Source organism: Mytilus trossulus, chromosome 2 (genome assembly GCF_036588685.1).
Source record: "Mytilus trossulus isolate FHL-02 chromosome 2, PNRI_Mtr1.1.1.hap1, whole genome shotgun sequence".
NCBI classification, from domain to species: Eukaryota; Metazoa; Mollusca; class Bivalvia; order Mytilida; family Mytilidae; genus Mytilus; species Mytilus trossulus.
Genome location: NC_086374.1, coordinates 13,994,265 through 14,007,545, shown reverse-complemented (window position 1 = coordinate 14,007,545; position 13,281 = coordinate 13,994,265). Strand labels below are relative to the sequence as shown.

The window sequence follows — 13,281 nt, the reverse complement described above, 5'->3', positions numbered from 1 at the left end:
TTTCTTTTAAAGTTAAGTCAGGTTCAAGGTCAAAGCGAACCTGAAGATGACATAAATTCTTGACAGTTTGTCTAACGTGTTTAAATTCTACCAGTGAATATTAATCTTTTGGCATTGATCATACTCCCTGGAATTAATAATTACTATTAAGTTCTCAAGTTCTCAAAATTTAACACAAAACGTCGTGGTATTTTCTTAATTTTATCTTTATCGAGGAAATTAAATTATCTTCATTTATCAAACTCTCGTGTGTACTGTACACTGTCTTGTCTTGCGCTTAAGGAAAAAATATGTGTCATTTATAGAAAGTTTCAATTCTATCGTAGACATTTCGTACCTTAGTGTAATAAAACTATAGACAGGTTTTCAAAAAGATTTACATGTTATTTTTAAAATCAATAGAACTGATCGAAACTATGTACTTACATGATACAGATATATATATATATTTATACAAAAGTATTTAACTTTCCGTGTCAATAACTTGAGTATAGCTTCCATTATTATATAATCAATTTAAGGAAGAAATCTATACAAACAAACTTATCTCGTATGTATTTTATACTCCGCCTTAACAAAATAAAATAGTATAAAAGTATGTAAGATGGTTTTATTTACAGTATTGTTTTATACAACATATTAAACACATGTTTGAAAAACGGAAAAGAAAGTTTACATGATTAAACTAAAAGATTTTTCGAGACGACGTGTATAAAAAATCTCTTTAGTTTTGTGTTATATTTCCTACATGACAGTATTTTTCCACAGCTTAAACGAAAGAAGACAAATTGAAAGATACCATTATATCAATTGCAAAAATACGTGTGTGATTAAAACTATTTTCTTCAGGTATGCATGGAGACAAATATTACGTCTGATCGTTTGTAACATCAGTAGTTCACGCATGGTACGAATATTTGTAAAACAGGGAAAGTTTTTATATTCAAAACAAATAAAGGACATCAGATTGTCATTAATGGTTTCTAACTTTTAAACTTTTAATTTATTACCTGAGAAAAATAATAGAAAGATAGTTTATTATCTTCCCAATCATCTGGACATTTTTACTGGCTTTATCAATAATTATGGTTCAAGATTAATATTTTACATATTTGTCCTTAGCGTTTTATGTTCTTTGATATTCGGTTATCAAAATTGAATCAACATCATAATAAAAAGGAGAAGTGAACAATTTGTAATAATACCAAACAAAACAAACAAAGTTCACAAACCAAAATTAAAAAGCGCGAATTTATCGTAATAAAGACTTTCCTCGTGGACAATAGCTGAAGGTTAATAAACTCATCGTAGATACAAGGACAAAATTTAGTATATAAATGGTTGACGATAAATCAAAATTGAAATCAACGGGGATGACATTAACTAAAAGTATGAGCACATGTGTCTATATAAATTCTCCTTTATTATTGATAGAAAGCGATATGATTAAAACTTTATACTTTCTCATGATTGATGGGTTTTATGGAAACAATTTGATGAATAAGTAAAGAAGTAAAGAAAAAATTATGAAGAAAGAAAAATGACATCGCGTTCGAAAAACTGAATCAAAAAACAATTGCAGCGGGTTTAAACGTTTTAATTGAACCAAACCTGCACCCTTATCAGAAACAATAGTGTAACATCACAACGTAGAAAGACTATAACATATAAATTGAAATGGCTTAACTCAATCAAAAAACATATTAAAACAAGTGGACATACACTGAACGAATACATTTGATCTATGACACAATGTAAATCAATAAAATGAGGGATAGATAATTAAGTTACAGTGTTATACTGCCGTGAAACTATACTGAGTCATACTATTTAACGAGTAAACGTAACACTACAATTATGAAACCAAATTGTAACCACAAACTTAGCCAAATTTCAAAGTTCTTTACGAAATGGTTTTCATGTTTCAAATTACACATAGTCTTGCTAGCATTATTTTTCAGGTGTTTCATTGTTGTAAATTCAGAAATGTTTAGACGTTGTTCTTGCAGTCAATCCAGAACTGTTCATTACCCGATCAATTCAAAATGTCGTTTCGCACAGGTAAAACAAAAGCTACTGAAAATCTGAACATATCTGAATTGACAGCAAGTAAATTGTCTAACAACTGATGAATTTACTGCAGTGGATAGGTAAACCAACTTAAACACGGAACAAATTATAATGACTAATTGATCAGTCTTTTATGAGTTTTTTCGGATCAAATAACCGTTTCAGTTCAAAAATCGGTTTACTAGTGCTGTAAACTAAACCAATAGCAACATGAACCCATTTAAAACAGGTACCACTAATGGTAGCTGTCATGTTGCTGATGGTAAGCAAATGGTACCAAATAATAGGATGTCAGTCGTATTCGAAGATGTCACAATCGACAAAAAGAGGACAGGGTTATAAATTCGACAATTCACCGATGAGAAAGATATTTAATAACGATCAACCAAACTAAGATGGCATGATTAGGAGCATCTATTTTTCAAAAGCTTCCTTGAACGCAGCAATCCTCTGTCAAAGAAATCATGATAGGAAATACAGATCTTGATAATCTTATCACTAAGGAGATATACTTTTTATGGAGTTTAGTTACATTGAAATAGAAATTTCGCATAATGTAAAGGCAAACAAATTTTTTTGTCGTTAAGTTTACAACTGAAAACTAAGTTTTGTACTTATTAATTTCTAGACGTAAGTAAAGATATGAAGCAGTCTTTACCATATCTGTTGTATCCTATATCTATTTTTTGATGGGATAGGTGCGGTCAAAATAGTCTCTTCTGAGTGTTAGTGAGAGGACATCATCTATGCTAGATTTTTGAGTCTCAATCTTCATGTTTTCTCGACTTGTTTTTACCGTTGTGTTGTCTGTTCCTTTTCCATCTGTGAATTTATATTGTGCATTATTTATGGAAATTATTGCGACGGGTCGCTGTTTATTTTCTGTTTTAAATAATGATTTGTGTTTAGCGATAGAATTTTAGTAAGATATTTGAAATCTTTTTTCAACATTATTTAGTGTTCGCTTGACGTAATAATTTACTTCACAACTTTCTCAAGTTAGAGTTTTTCACTTAATAAGTTTGTAATCTAGGATATTTTGACGTGTTGCAAGAAATTGATTTCATTTTGTTTTTCATATTTGAAAAACAATATTTGTAATCGACATTTGTTTTTCATGTTCCATTGAGGCCAATTTATTTTCAGTTTATAGATTAAATTTTAAAACTGACATGATTTCTGTTATCTAACAAAAAAAAAAACAAAAAAAACATGTTTAACAGGAAGTTATTATTTCCTCGACCCGAATTTGAAATCTATTTTAGACAAAAAGTAACTATATTTATCTTTAAAGCCCAAACAGGGTTGATATGTGAATCAATAGGAAGTATGAAATGTTTAGTCAATGCGTTACATTCTTTTATCAATTCAGTTTGTCATAAAGCACTAAAACAAGCTTTATAATGTTTACAGTCCTACTTCACAGTGTACATAGTACTTGTGATCTAAATTAAGATCAAATATAAATTTCATACTGAATAAGGACGTAAAGTAGACATGTTGAATTATATCACCTGATAAAAAAAATCGCTATCTTTCTTAAAATAGTACGATTTTGTAAATCTAACTTAAACATTAAAGTGTAAAATTAAATAAAATTTAGTTTATTTAATCAGAAGTATAGAGCGACTACCACATGTTCATGTGTAAAGTAAAATTAATATCAGACAGGGCTTTAGTTATTTTCAATTTTCTTCTCTGAAAAGTGTTGGTCTTTGTTGTATTTAAAGTTATTAATTATATGATACTCAAGCAAACTAGCCAATGATTGATTTGTTCTTTAGTCTTGTTAAAATTGTTTATCTTTCATATATTATATGGATTCTATATATCATGTATATGGGATTGTCGTTTATAATATAAACTTCATGATATATATTTATTAAAATTTTATTTATTTCAATAATTTATATTCTTTTTAAATCTGTATCGGCTGTCCACATGTAAAGCGAACATGATCCTAATGTGCAATATAACTCAAAGGTACAGGAGGGTAGTCAATAACACAGTGGTTATTAGGGACCTCCATTTTACCCTTACATTTGAATGAAAAAGAATCCAATTTAAACAAACTTTAATGAATAATAAATAAGTGAAATGTCTGCTCATTTCTAGTGCCTAGTCATGAAAAGATCAAAGGGTCAAAACTGTAACAGACCACATAAATTCGCAGATTTCATTAAAAACTGTATAAGCTTTCGATAGTATTTGTCAACAAACCACCAATTTTTTTTATAGCAGTTTAGCTTAGGTAAAAACAAAATTTCTGTCGATGCATCTCGATGGTCAAGAGTTCATTTCAAATGTGAGATTACTGTCGAAGTCAGAAAAATATAGAATCACACAGTGATCTTCAAACCCGAGTAAAAGGAAAACACAGAAAAAAGTGTAATGGTTGCAATAGATTTGTTGGATCGCATAGACATTGAATAATTCATCTTAAAGTATGAACTGGTAAATATTACAAAGGTTGAAATACGACAATTCTCCTCTCTCGAGAGTTAAATTTTATACTTTGAATCAACCTAGCGAGAGTGGCGAAACGTCGTATTCACGGTATTGCACGAGCTACAGCGCTTTATTTTCGCTTTTTTAAAGGATATTTAGACGATATCTTGAACAAGAAATCTGGTATTGTTTTACAATTATCTGCAAATACATTGTGTTTTCCTACAGGAATAATCGCACTTTTCGTAATATAACAATGACGATATTAAAAAATGCAAGACAATGTACCGTCATTATTATTATTACACATTGGAAAACTTACATTAAGTGAAACCCACCATAATAAAGATATTAACCTTTCTGAGAAATTATAAGCAGCTCGTATTCTTGATCGTGATTACTGAGTAGATAACATGAGTTTGTACTTGTAAAAGGAAACCAAAAACTTGAAATTTTGAAGGTTAACTTAAGCATAGGAAAGTGCAATGAATACAAGAAGGATTTAAACGATATTTGGCTACCCACGAGGGTATCGCAAGGTTTATATCTTTGTTAAAGCGATGTTTAAAATTGTCCTTTTAATAGATGCACAGAGTAGACTAACTTGAATTATTAGTTACAATAGTGCACGTTGATTGAGCTTATTTAAGTTACATCACACTAAAGTTGACGAAAATAGAATTTTAGAGATTGTTATGCTAGTAAGTTAAATGTATACAGGTATTAAACTGTTGAAATTAAGTGTTGAAACAAAACACTTACAGTTAGAAGAATCAATTGAAATTGAGGTTTATAGGTACGGATATGCGATATGATTGCCAATGAGATAGCTATCCAATAAAGTTCAAATGACTAGCATGTAAGCAACTATAGATCGCTGTACTAATTTAATTATTTATTTAAGTATATGTATAGCGAAATAAGTATTTCATTGTGTAATCATACGTTTTTTGATTGAGTTAAGTCTGCTAATTGATATTTTATCGTGTGTTTTTCTATGTTGTGATGTTATGCTATTGTTTCAGAAAAAGGGAGAAGGTTTGGGTCCATTAAAACGTTTAATCCCGCTGCAAATGTTTGCACCTGTCCTAAGTCAGGAATCTGATGTACAGTAGTTGTCGTTTGTTTATGTTATATATACGTGTTTCTCGTTTCTCGTTTTGTTTATATAGTTTAGACCGTTGGTTTTCCCGTGTGAATGGTTTTACAATAGTAATTTTGGGGCCCTTTATAGCTTGTTGTTCGGTGTGAGCCAAGGCTCCGTGTTGAAGGCCGTACTTTAACCTATAATGGTTTACTTTTTACATTGTTACTTGGATGGAGAGTTGTCTCATTGGCACTCACACCACATCTTCCTATTTCTATTTAATGATTGTTATTAATATCGAGAAGTTGAATGGTTCAGACTGAATGCTTATCTATTGTCTCATTGGCTTCAATAGCCTAAATTTTAATTAAGTTCAACCTAGTAAATATCTTTCAATCCCGTAGGATTTGGCTTTTATACTTTGTTGAAATGTTGTGTTGTAACACAACTTTCCGCGAATAGGGGAGGGTTGGTAACCCGCTAACTTGTCTAACCCGCCCCTTTATGTATGTGCATTTCCGAAGTCAGGAGCCTGTAATAATGTTGTTATTGTTTGTTGTTATAACATATTAGTATTTCGTACATTGATGTTTATATAAATCAGACTGTTAGATTATAACCAACAAGCAATATGGGTTTCGTTGATACGGTGACCTATAGTTGTTAACGTCTAGTTCATTTGGTAACTGGTGAAAAGCTGTCTCATTGGGATTTATACCACATCTTCTTATTTTTATAACTAACCGTACTGTTATAGTAAGCTATAACAGTCCTAAAAGTATTGGTTCAATTGATTGATTGTTGGTTTTCAACGCATATTACAGCTGGCTTTGTTTTAACATTGCGCTCATATCAATAAAATTGATAAAGGAAATGGGGAATGTGTCAAGTTTATTTTTCAGTTGAGTATTCCGAGTGAAACGCCGACATTAGGCAAGGAGGCATGCTAACCTAGTCAATTACTGAAATCGGCTTTCCCCGGAATGACAAAGTGTGAAACAAACTTCAATGTTGATATTTAAAATGTAGTTGCAATTACATGAATTGTAAATTTTCCTGAAAATGACTAAATTCAAATTCCCATGACTCAAAAATGAGACAAAAATAAACCCTCAAATATTTTCAATAATTTAATGCGCAAATCTTAATCATATGTGTAGACAACTGCAGGAGGAGTTAATTACTGTAACACATTATAATGTAACAACTTTATTCCGTCCTCCCACGCGTCCGCCCAACCCCTCGGACCATTATGTTATTAGCCGGTTTTGGGCTTTGTCCAACCTGACCAAAAACTGTATTGTTTACGTTTCATTTGAATTCCTTTTGCTGGTAAATACTTTTTTGACAATGATGTTATAATTTATCAATTAAACAAATGGTTGATAAACAATTTATATAAACTCAGCATGTTGATAATCAAAATAAGTTTAACGGACTTACCTTCTCTCTATTAATATAAACTCAGTGCAGCAGAATAAAATACAGACAATATAGCAACGACTTTAAATTTATAACTTAAGTTATTGATTTCAGTTTTACCAAGCTCTTACTGTCCCAATTGATTATAAAGTAAGTTTGCTTAAATAAAAAAAAAACGCTTTGTCATTTTCATAACGCTATGTTTCGTTAAAATTTTTAAATAAAACCTTATGGATGGTACTTTTAAATTGATTTGAAATGTGTGAGTATATTGTTATTTGCTGGATATATCCATATAGACACATCCCATATCGCTCTTTTTTAAGATTCTCCAGTTTCCTTAGGTTTATATTTTTATCGATATATTTATATTCTTATTGGATTAATTACATGTGAACACCGATAAACAACTTTTGACTTAAATTTATCACCGTTTATATTCTTACCGCCCATATTTAATATCGATATAGATATTGCATGTTGCAATGTTTTCTGAATCAATATTAGCTATGTAAGGCGTCAACACAATTTTCCTTCTTGAACATACATATAGCAAGACAACTCACGTTTTTAGGTACACAATATAATTATAGTACAAACGGATTACAAGCCAAAAGTATTTACTACATAATACATAACTCCACTGGCGTGTGAACGAACAAGCTGACAGTTGCCGTGTTGACACCCTAATAGCATTCAATGTAATATAATTTTACATATGTAGCGATTATTATCAAAATTTTATAAAATACAGCAATTAATTGAAAATACTAAATTAGGGGAAAAGTTCTTTACCCATTTAGATTTTAGCAACGAATGTTAAGATTTTTTTAACTTGTATCTTGTAAAACCTCTGTTATTAGTCTTCAGATAGCAGGATCTATTTAACCTCTAGGATTTTTTCTGATTTCATTGTTGGGCACACATTGGCAAAAATGACAACAACAAAATTAGAAATAAAATGAAAAAGTTAAAGGTGCGCATACACACCGGATTGTAATGTATATATATATATTTTACCTCAAAACTTTAAACACATTAAACGAATAGATAACAACTGTCATATTCCTGATTTGGTACAGGCATTTTTCTTGTGTAGAGAATGGTGGATTGAACCAGTTTTTATAGCTAGCTAAACCTCTAGCTTGTATGACAGTCGCAACAAATTCCATTATATTGACAACGTTGCGTGAACAAATCAAACAGACATCAGGTAAGAATACAGCAGTCAACATTGTATTATAACCTTAATCACTATAAATTCAAATAAATATTTCACGAAAAGCACTAACAGGAATATGGACAAAAAACATTAGCAAGAATAAAGGACAAGAATACAAAAATTATCATAGAACAATAACACAACGACGCAATGTATAAGTACACAGCCTTGTCATATGTATCAAAGAAACACTAAAAGGCATATAGACAAAGTACATTAGCAACATTGAACTATGTATATGAATATCAGATTAATTTAAATACAAGATAATCATAATTATGTATGTGATCAGATACATATTTGTTATGTAGCGTCACAACTGCAAACATCTCATTACTGTTTTTAATGAATTACTCACTGTTTGCATCTGAAATAAATATTTAGCCTACATATGTTAGATGAGATATGAGGACTGTTTGTGGGTTTTTTTTCTCACTTTCTGTTTTAAACATCATCAGCTCTATAAATTTAGAAGGAAGGGTGTTTTTTAGGCAATCATGTATTACAGTAAAGTTACGTAGTAAAAAGATGTTTGTGATATTTTTTTATATTCAAGTTGTCAATGAGATAGCGACTCACCTGAGAAGTAGTAAGTGCACCCTTTTATTCTTTGTAGGCTCTGTTGTTATTCCGGAATATTATACTGAAAAGTAAATTAATGTATTTAGGACAGATATAACATACATTGCAGCAATGCAAGAGATCGTAGGCGTTTTTTCAATGGGATTAATTTCGAACTGGCCGACAATTTTATGAATGGATCATCAGCTTGTTAAAACCAGCGTTAATATACTGTTCATTATGATTCCAGTTACTTTTTATACAATTCTATAAATCCAGTAGAGATTGATTATATCTCTTAATGTATTTAGTCAAGTGAACCAAATCACAAAACGGGTTACCCTTTTATTTAAATAGATAGTTCAGAGATCGGAACCATTGGCAGTAGTACCATCAATAATGTAACACCGGATTAAAATCACATAGTGCTCACAGAATCACACCGTAATTAATCATTATTAACTGTTGCGATTAATTAAACAAACAGTAGGACATACAACAGAAATTCATTGAAATAATAAATTCATTTAAATTGCAAGTATGCACAATATTAATGAAAAAGGAAAGAAATATTTGTAAATCTCTTTTAGAATAGATACAACATACGGTCATCAATAAAATACAATGAACGAATGAGGAAAATTCCCTATGTTATGCTTCAATTACCTGAAAGAATTAATTTTAAAAAGACTTCGTAAAGATAAGCCGTAAATATGGACAAACTTAAAGGACGAAACCATTAGAATTTCAGTAAAATGACATCGGACAGTCAGGTGCATTGTGATAGGATTACAAAAACTCATTTGCACTCAATATTCCAATCTTTAAAATCGATGGAATAAAAAAACTAATACCTTTCAGAATACGTTATACAAGATTTAAAAAACGTGCTAAATAAAATAAGGAGATGTGGTATGATTGACAAGTGGCAACTATCCATCGAAGATTATAAGAAAGAGGATGTTAACAATTTTAGGTCATCGATTGACCTTTAATACAAAACAAAGATCTATATGTAAAGAGATATATAAAAGGCTTCATAATACAAAAAAGGTAAATCAATTTAATAGATACATACTAACGACCCGATGTAAGATAACGATATTAAACAAAAACAATTATGACGAACAGAAAACAACAAAATTCTATAGACGACAGACTGCTGTCCTGTAACAGACAAATGTAGCACGACATTACACATGTTTGTGAGAGCTCGCCTACCTCTTTACAACAAACCACTCAAATATGCCAATGTGTAACAATAGTTATCAAAGGTACAAGGATTATAATTTAGTATCAACAGAACATAAGAACAAACAGTTAAAAGCAAATAAAAATGACTTGCCACACAGTTCGGTTCTTAGCTTAAAACAGCATACACTAATCGTGACAATCTAAAAACAAACTAACTCATAGATACCAGAATTAAAACTTTGTATTTGAGCGTTTTCTTTACAAAAGACTCGTCAGTGACGCTCGAATAAAAAAAATGTTAAAAAGGCCAAATAAAGTTGAAGTTGGAGTGCATCAAGTTCCTAAAAGTGTTGCCACTTACTAAGCATCTAGCAGTAACTGAAAGATCATAGTTCATAGTAAAATGTCAACTTAAAAATAGAGGAAATACCAAAAGACCAATTGAAAAAATAAGTGGAATAAAAACAGACACCTGGCAAAAAATGAAAACTACATAAAACACAGCCCTGAAAACAAGTTTGGAACAAAAACGTTCCACCAAAAACCGAGGATGCTAACACAATTTCTATATTACACTTTTTATTTCGGCAGAATGGAGGATAAAAACTTATAGTTATGGACTTCTACATGTATATCATGTGGTTTCTTGTGGAGAGTTGTCTCATTTGCAAGCATCTTTCTATGTAAAAAATACATCGAAAATCAACACAAGCACTCGTCTCAGAACTTTTCCCCCCTATAAAGGTATATACGAAATTTTTTTCTGAAATAAGTGCCTGAGAAAAACAAATAATTATACTGAATTATTCTGTAACAAATAATGGTTGAAGTTTCTATAACCTATGTCAGAATACTTCATACAACTTTAAATCAGCCGCTGTATTCCTCTCATTTATGTGGTCGTTTTTATTTAAAATTTAATGTAGATTTGTTTTAGTTTTTTCGAACTAATTTACTTTATTTTTTGACAAAATAACTCTTAACATCAAATACAGATTCCCTTTCTTGATTTCATCTTCGTCTTTTATGATGAGTTAATGACTAAAAAGTTTTTTTTTTTTTTTAAGGGGGAGATTTATTTGAAACAGGCTATCAATTATAAAGGCGCCAGAAAAAGTACAATAATTTCTATGCATCAACGCCGATCAAATTTAACCAACTAAATGATTTTTAATGTTGTAATCTCAAATGTGTGCGCTTATTGTCAGTTCTTCATTGGTCAAACTTAAGATATGACATCAACTTATTCTGCCGTGTTAGGTACAATAGGACGTCTCATACTATGTCAACATATTCTTGTTGGTGTTTCCAAACGACTCAAAAGTTATATGCTTCATCTTGCAGGATAATACTTAAAGAAATACATTGCACTAGTGTTCCACTATGATGCGATATTTTCTGAACTCTCGAAGTTAAATGATTATATTGCACGGCCAGCCTCGTGTATAAAAAGAATGAAAAAACTATCTCGAGTGTAAAAACATCGTTTTTCGATCAATTGATGTAGTGATAGAATCTAGAATACTTGATACAGTTCTAGGGGGGGAAATCTCCTCATTACATCAGCGTTGTTGAATGCATCATTTGAAATAGTTTATCAGTTATAAACAGATATTATTTCCTATTTCGTGATCCAGTCTGTTGTTAGCTATTTGACGGAAATGACTTACTGCGAGAAACATTAACGGAAGTTTTATTCTAAAAACAAAAAATGATTTCTGAAATCACGTTTAATGACAATGAGTCAAAAAACAAAAAATCAAATCATGTATATATAATACAAATACACACGAGATGATTCGTTATAGTGTCGGCAATATAATGTTAGTCTTCCTCTAGTGCGTTTTATAATTGTCTGAGTTAAGTGTACAGTGGCCTCTCTCCTCTGTGACTAAAACAAGAGGATATTAACATATTTATTTATAGAGGATTGTGAAATTGTGAAACAAGTTTTGCAACTAATATTAAGTAGAAATCTACAAGGGTGACTTTAACGTGCAAGATATATGGCGCTCTATTAACATGGGTCAGCCATTTATCGCCCCCTTCCGACGGACTATCATCGTTTTCTGAAGATCATTCTCGCAAATGGTGTCAAGGGGGAGACTAAAATTGAGTCCCTGAAATTTTCCCCCCCAGTACGGGAATTGAACCAGGAACCTTTGTGTTAGTCGGATGCACTAAACACTACACCACGGCTCTCTCCGTTATAAAATAAGAGGATATTAAAACTTGTGAAACTGTTAGATGCTGAAGTATATATACAACGCACAACCATGTTATACAATCTATATTGAAAGTTTTAACTTAGGAAATCAGTATAGAATAGGGTTTGCAACATTGGCATTGATCACAGTGTTACACCGTTACACGATATTCTCGTTGTGTCACGTTTCACCTTTACTGATCATATAATGATTTTTTTTTTAAATGTCCAGTCCCCATAACAAACAATCATGTAGACAAAAACTGAAATTGTCACAATTATCATAATTTAACACTATTATATATGCTTATAATCATGAGTATGATTATGATGATTAATATTATTATTATTCACATCCCGATTTTATGAACTTTCATTATTTTCGACTTCAAAATCAATTTATCAACCGAGACAAGATTTAGTAAATGAAATATCCAAATTGGTTTATTAGTGGCATGTACAATGATTAGGTATCTCACAAGTAGTCCGATTTAGTTAACAAAAGTATGCTTAAGGTACAATAAACACCACTCGAAACTGGTGAAAATTGATTTGTTAGTCAAGCTTTCCTATGAGAAAATGCAATATGGTTTCTGACAATTTATTATAAGAAAACCTTATAAGTTTTTCATCACTGCAGTAATTTGTATGTTTACTACCGTATTTATTTTCTGTCGTGTCTGCTCTAGTGTTGTATTTTCTCCTCGATCATACTTCATTTCCGGTCTGTTGACATTTTTTATTTTGTTTAGGGAAATGATAAATCCATTTGTTTTCTTGCAATGCAGTTTAAAAAATGCATAGCTCACCATTTTCTTGCGATGACAGTTAATTCTTTTTCATTTTGTTTTCAAAATATAAACATTTTCAAACAATTTGTAATAGTTAATTGGTTACTCCTACTTTTATGCACCATCTCTTCTGAAACAGCGGTGAGCTTAGTTTTAGAATAAATCGACAAAGTCCACGATAATCTTAGTTTGCTCTACTTTTGACAATTTGGGTTAGAGTGTTCCTGCTGAAAATAAATCCAGAAAGTGCTTAAAGCTTATTAACATTTATAAAATGTAA

General features: G+C 30.8%; 1 protein-coding gene across 2 annotated transcripts in view; it reads right to left on the bottom strand.

The window, feature by feature from the left end:
• LOC134706550 (secretin receptor-like) overlaps positions 1–13,281 on the bottom strand; it is a 58,505-nt gene that overhangs the window by 39,391 nt on the left and 5,833 nt on the right. For both annotated transcript variants that reach the window (XM_063565578.1, XM_063565580.1), the window contains exon 2: positions 8,829–8,892. The gene's annotated coding sequence lies outside the window, so the exon portion shown is untranslated. The remainder of the gene's footprint in view (positions 1–8,828; positions 8,893–13,281) is intronic.